The sequence below is a fragment of the Babylonia areolata genome, chromosome 26, assembly GCF_041734735.1.
Source record: "Babylonia areolata isolate BAREFJ2019XMU chromosome 26, ASM4173473v1, whole genome shotgun sequence".
In the NCBI taxonomy this organism is placed as follows: domain Eukaryota; kingdom Metazoa; phylum Mollusca; class Gastropoda; order Neogastropoda; family Buccinidae; genus Babylonia; species Babylonia areolata.
In genome coordinates, this window is record NC_134901.1 from 21,429,553 (window position 1) to 21,437,052 (window position 7,500).

Here is a 7,500-nt window from a genome sequence, read left to right on the forward strand (position 1 = left end):
GAGAGAGAGAGAGAGAGAGAGAACGAGAGAGAGAGACGGAGAGAAAGAGAGATTTATTGTCCGGTTAGCATTAAAACCCACTAGACAAGGGGGAATGACAATTGTTTTCATGAGAGAGAGAGAGAGGTTGATCATATGTGCAACTGATCATCAGACGTACTTACTTAACTCTGAAACCCTGCATATCTATCTATCTATCTATCTATCTGAGATACTGTATCATCAGGTCAATCTTGCGCACAACTATCGACTATGAAATTTGTGTATGGAAGAATAATTACATGAAATTTATTATGTTGCTCTGCCTTTGTGACCCAAGAAAAAACACAAATACACATTCACACACACACAGAGAACATACTTACACACGCCCGCACACACACACACACACACACACACACACACACACACACACCAAAACAAACAAACTAACCTAAAGCAAAGTATCACAAAGATCCGTCCGTCTAATTTTAGATTTGACAAACTATCGTCAAGACACGAGTTCACTCTTTATAACTTGGCCATCTTCAAGTATGACGCAGTGAAGAGACTACCAATGGTTACTTTTTGAAGGCAGCTGATCTGTGTTATCGATATGTTGTGTCAATTCTGGTTGGTTTTTTGTTTGTTTGTTTTTTTTAAATGATCTTTACAACGTGACCCTATTCAGTAAAAGGAATTTCACCTTCATCCGAAGTAAGATCGTTATCATTGTTATTATCGTTATCGATACCGTTACCGTTATCTTTATCGTTCTCTCTCTCTCTCTCTCTCTCTCTCTCTCTCTCATGCACACGTACACGCATAAACGCATGCAGGCAGTCACACATACTTACACACACACACACACACACACACACACACACACACACACACATATATATATATATATATATATATATATATATATATATATATATATATATATATACATGCTTACAAGCACGCACCCCACACCTCTCAGAACTGACAAGGAACACACTCACTCGCCCACACATGGACGCTTTTGCGCGCGGCAATAGCCGCTTTCCACACGCAAACAAATATGCAGTGAAGGAGTTCATTTCTGTCCACAATTTCCTTTCTTTCTGAACAACACACAATCTGGAAATTAAGGCCGGAGGGAGGGAGCCATCGCCGACATTGATTCACAATGGTAATGTTGATGAAAATCTCAGAAAGCTATCTCCAGGGAGTAATGCCAGGCAGTTTGTATGTGCCTAGAAAGGTAACGTAAGGCAAACCTTTTTTCTTAGTGTTTCCACTCCATGTCAATGTCACATAAACTAGTCGTCGAGAGATGTGATTTCTTTAACGTGCCCATTCCAAGTCATAGGATTAAAAATGGGAAGGTTTCACAAAAACGTTTCATTTCCCTTGTGTTCAACACCCAGGTAGTACATGAAAAAAATATTTTTCTCTCTTCTTGTATAGTGTCATCTAATGATATTAAAAGGGCTACACACACACACACACACACACACACACACACACACACACACACACACACACACACACATGAGCGCGCATGCGCGTACGATTTTCCCCCATCTCGCGGCGTTCCACATGCTAAACGCACATGCAGTGAACCAGTTCATTCGCTCTCCATAATGTCACATCTTTCTGACAACACACAAAGCTGGAAATTAAGGCCGGAGGGAGGGCCATTGCCGACATTGATTCACAATGGTAATGTTGATGAAAATCTCAGAACGCTATCTCCAGGGAGCAATGCCAGTTTTCGCAGCTGCCAAAAAGATGTTGCCGTCATCAGTTAAGAGATAAGAATCAAGTAATTGTGTTTTCAGTTTTCGCTTTTATTTATTTATTTATTTATTTATTTATTTTTGTTTTTTTGCATGCTGACTTACAAGAACACTCTGTCCAAAATTATTCTAATTCTGACACGGTACCGTTGGTTTAGTATACATAAGGATGAGAATGGAAGTTGGTTTTGTGTTTTACATAAAAATAAATGTGACTGCGTAAGGAATATTCCCGAATTTCACATCATTATTAAAATAAAATAAAAATTATTTTTAAAAAAAGAGAAAATGCCACGAGTTTCACATGAAAACGCTGCTGCCAAACAAGGTCTTGTCATTAGAAATACATTTCCCATGGTTTCATATGCGCTACAAAAAAAAAAAAAAAAAAAAAAAAAAAAAAAAAAGAAAAAAGCCATACCCCCTGTTTTCTTTGAGGTTTCCACTCCATGCACCTTTGGCCCCAACAGTCGACAGATGTGATTTCAACATGCCCATTTCAGGTCATAGTCTTCAAATGGAAGGTTTACCAAAACGTTTTATCTCCCTTGCGTTCAGCAGTCTATGGAAATGGCATGGAAATGTCTATTTTTTCATATTATTTTGCATCGCGGCCTCTAATGATAACAAAAGGGTTGAACAAATGCACACAAAGACACGCAGAAACACAGACACAGACAGACAGACAGACAGACAGACAGACAGACACACACACACACACACACACACACACACACACACACACACACACCTGTGCGTGCGCGCGTGTCCGCAAACAATTTTTTGCGCAATCCAGCAGCGTTCCATACGCTAACGAACAGGCAGTGAATGAGTTCATCCGCTCTCCATAATGTCACATCCTTCTGACAACAGAGGAGCTGGTAGTAAGGCCAGAGGGAGGGCCATCACCGGCATTGATTCACAATGGTGATTTCGGTGAAATATTAGATCGCTATCCCCAGAGAAGAATACCAGGCCTTTTGCATCTGCCAAAAAAAAAAATGCCATCGTCAATCAATAGATGAAAATAAAGTAATCGTGCGTTCGGTTTTTGCTTTTGGCTTATTAGTTCCTTTTTTGTTGAAAAATAAATGTTGCATCCCCTCATATCGACGTCCAAGAACACTCTGATCATGATCATTCATATTTTCTACTATTGGTTGGAGATACATAAGAATGATAAAACATATTGGTTTTGTGCTTTACATAAGAATATCTTTGATGGTGTGATGAGGAATATTGCCCAAGATTATTCTCCAAAAGAAAACGTCATTTATTTCCCATGAAAACGCTGCTGCCAAACGAAAACTTATCATTAGAAATATATTTTCCCCTCGTTTTTATATGCGTTAGAAAACAAAAGCTAAAATCACTGTTTTCTTCGAGGTTTCCACTCCATGTACCTTTCGCACAAATAGTCGACAGATGTGATTTCAACATGCCCATTTCAGGTCATAGGCTTATAATGGAAGGTTTAATTTTTTTAAAAATAATAATAATAAAAAATGAAAATAAAAACGTTTTCTCCCCCTTGCATTCAGCCCTCCATGGAAATAACATGAAAACATCTATTTTTCAATATTTTTGCATCGCAGCTTCTAATGATATTAAACGGGTTGAACAAATACACACAAAGACACACACACACACACACACACACACACACACACACACACACACACACACACACACACACACACACACACACACACACACACACACACACAATGTGCGTGCGTGCGCGTCCGCAAACAATTTTGCGCAAGCTACAAGCGTTACACATGCTAACGCACAAGCAGTTTATGAGTTCATTCTCTCTCCATAATTTAACATCCTTCTGACAACACACAAGCTGGAAATAAGGCCGGAGGGAGGGCCATCACCGGCATTGATTCACAATGGTAATTTGGATGAAACATCAGACCGCGATCTCCAGGGAGCAATACCGGTTTTCGCATCTGCCAAGAAGATGTTCCTGTCAGTCAACAGATGAAAATAAGGTAATTGTGTGTTCTGTTTTTTGGGTTTTTTTTTTTACATTTTTGTAAACTTTAGCATGCCCTCGTGTCAACTTCCAAGAACACTTTGACCATAATTATTCATATGCTATATCATTGGTGTGTTCTGTTTTTGTTTTTGACATGTTTGTAAACTTTAGCATGCCCTCGTGTCAACTTCCAAGAACACTTTGACCATAATTATTCATATGCTACACCATTGGTGTGTTCTGTTTTTGTTTTTGACATGTTTGTAAACTTTAGCATGCCCTCGTGTCAACTTCCAAGAACACTTTGACCATAATTATTCATATGCTACACCATTGGTCTCAGATACATAAGAATAAATAAGATACTGGTTTTGTGTTTCATATAACAATAAAATTACGAAGGTGTGAGGCATATTTCCGAATTTCACAGCATTATTCAACAAAAGGCAAACGGCACGTGTTTTTACATGAACACCCCTACTGTCGAACGAAAACTGAACATCAGAAATACCTGTTTTCCCTGTTTTTATAATTATGTGCTATACGATCTTTTTTTAAAGTTGAAAAACCCTTTTCTTCGTGTTTCCACTCACATAAACAGTCGAGAGATGTGACTTTAAACTGCACATTCCAAGTCGTAGACTTGATATTAAAAGTTTAACAAAAATAAAGTTGTATTGTCCATGTGTTCAACCATCTTGGCGCAAGCTCTCTACGTTCCACATGGAAACGCACATACGATGAATGCATTCATTCGCTCTCTACTTTTTCACATCCTTATGACAACACACAAGCTGGAAATAAGGCCAGAGGGATGGCCTTCACAGGCACTGATTTACAATGGTAATTTTGATGACAAATATTAGAACGTTATCTCCAGGGAGCAATGCCAGGCCTTTTTGCATCTGTCAGAAAGATAATACCGTCGTCAGTCATAAGGAAAATAAAGTAAACGCGTGTTCGGGTTTTTTTTTTTTTTTTTTTTTTTTTTTTTGCCAGCCCTCATACTGATTAAAAAACCCAAAAAAACCTCTTTGTCCAAAATCATTGTCATTCTGTCGCTGTGCCATCGGTTTGAAATGCAAATGAAAAAAAAAAAAATTCGCTTTGCGTTTTACATAACAATTAATGTGATGGTGAAAGGAACATTACCCATTTCACAGGATTATTCACCAAAAGAAAACGCTACACATTTCCAGTGAAAATGGTGATGCCAAACAAAATGTAGACTTTAGAAATATATCTTTCCCCTGTTTTTACATGCGCACCAAAAAAGAGCAAGGACCTTTTTCTTCAGGTATCCACTCCATCATGTACCTTTTACACACAGTCGAGAAATGTGATTTGAACTTGCCCCATTCCAAGTCATAGGCTTCAAACTGAAGGCTTAACAAAACACTTTCTCTCCCTTGTGTTCAGCCCCTCCATGGAAATTACATGGAAACATCTATTTTTTAATATGTTTTGCATCGCGGCCTCTAGTGATACTAAAAGGGTTGAACAAATGCACACAAAGCAACACAGACACAGACACACAGACACACAGACACACAGACACACACACACACACACACACACACACACACACACACACACCAACGATTTTGCGCAAACTCGCCACGTTCCATACGGTAACGCACATGCAGTGAATGACATCATTCGCTCTCCATAACTTCACATCTTTCTGACAACACACAAGCTGGAAATAAGGCCGGAGGGAGGGCCATCACCGGCATTGATTCACAATGGTTAATTTTGATGAAACATCAGAACGCTATCTCCAGGGAGCAATGTCAGTTTTCGCATCTGCCAAAAACGATGATGCCTTCCTCAGTCAAGAGAAGAAAATAAAGAGAGAGAGAGAGAGAGAGAGAGAGAGAGAGAGAGAGAGAGAGAGAGAGAGAGAGAGTGTGTGTTCCTGATTCATTTTCTTATGCATACCCTCATGGCAACTTCCAAGAACACTTTGTCCAAAATTCTTCTCATTCTCTCGCTCTGCCATTTGTTTGAAATACATATGAAGGGGAAACAAAAATATATATATCAGGTTTGTGTTTTACGTAACAATAAATGTGAAGGTGTGAGTGATATTTTCCGAGTTCATGAAATTATCTGAAAAAAAGAGAAAAAAACAAAACAAAACAACACAAAAAAACCAACAACAACAAACAAACAAACAACAACAAAAACAACAACAAAAAACAAAACAAAAAAAACCCCAACAAAACAACCAAAAAACAAAACAAGGTTCACATGAAAACGCTGCTGCCAAACAAAAACCAGAAATCTAATTTTCAATGCTTTTATATGCGCCAAGCAACCAATCAACCAAGCAAGCAAGCATCAAACCAACCAACCAACCAACCACAACAACAGCAACAGCAAGCACCACCACCACCACCACCACCACAACAACAACAACATCTGGAAAACCTGTCTTCTACGTGTTTCCACTCCCTGTGTCTTTCACACAAACAGTCCAGAAATGTGTTTTCCACTGGCGCATTCCAAATCATAGGCTCCAAATTGAAGCTTTATCAAAACGGTTTCTCTCCCTTGCGTTCAGCCCTCCATGAAAATTACATAGAAACATTTTGTTTTTTTCCTTCTTGCATCCTGCTCTCTAATGATATCAAACGGATTTTTAAAAAATGCACACACACACACACACACACACACACACACACACACACACACACACAGACACACACACACACACACACACACACGCACACACCTACCTTTCGGACAATACACAAGCTGGAAATCAGGCTAGAGGGAAGGCTATCGCTGGCACTGACGCAAAGTGTTAATTCTGATGATATATATATATATATATATATATATATATATATATATATATATATATATATATATATATATATATATATATATATATATCAGAACGCTTCGTGTCAGGAATATTCCCACCTTTCACAGCAGTGTTCATTAACAGACAATACTTCATGTTTCACAAGGAAATCGCGCAGCCACCCGAACCCTGAACATTGGAAAGAAACATGCTTTCTATTTTATTCTGCGCTATCAATAAACTGTAAATAAAAATAAATAAATAAATTTTTAAAAAAGAAGAAGAAGAAGAAAAAACAGCAAGAAAAAGAAAAAAAAAGTTTTGTTTGTTGTTCTTTATATGTTCACTCCATGCGTCTCCAAAACAGGCATAATCAGATTCAGAAGCAGAATAACAGGCGAGAGAGATGTCTTTTAAACATTTGATTTCGAAGATAAAGGCTTTATAGAAACTGAAGGTTTAACGAAACGTTTTCTATCTATTCTCCCTTGCGTTCATGACATTACATGGAAACATTTCTTTTTCTCTCTTCCTGCACCGTGCCTTCTAATCACATTGAAAGGGTTAAACAAATGCACACAGAGAGAGACACAGACGCGCGCGCGCGCACACACGCACACACACACACACACACACACACACACACACACACACACACACACACACACACACACGGAAACACGAACGACTTTGCGCATGCTCGCCACGTGTCCCACATGCAAAACGCGCATGCAATGAACGAGTTCATTCGCTCTCCATAATTTCACACCTTTCTGACAACACACACGCTGGAAATAAGGCCGGAGGGAGTGGCCATCACCGGCAATGATTCAGAATGGTAATTCTGATGAAAATCTCTGAACGCTATCTCCAGGGAGCAATGGCAGGGTTTTGAATCTGCCCAAAAAAAGATTATGCCGTTGTCAGTCATGGGA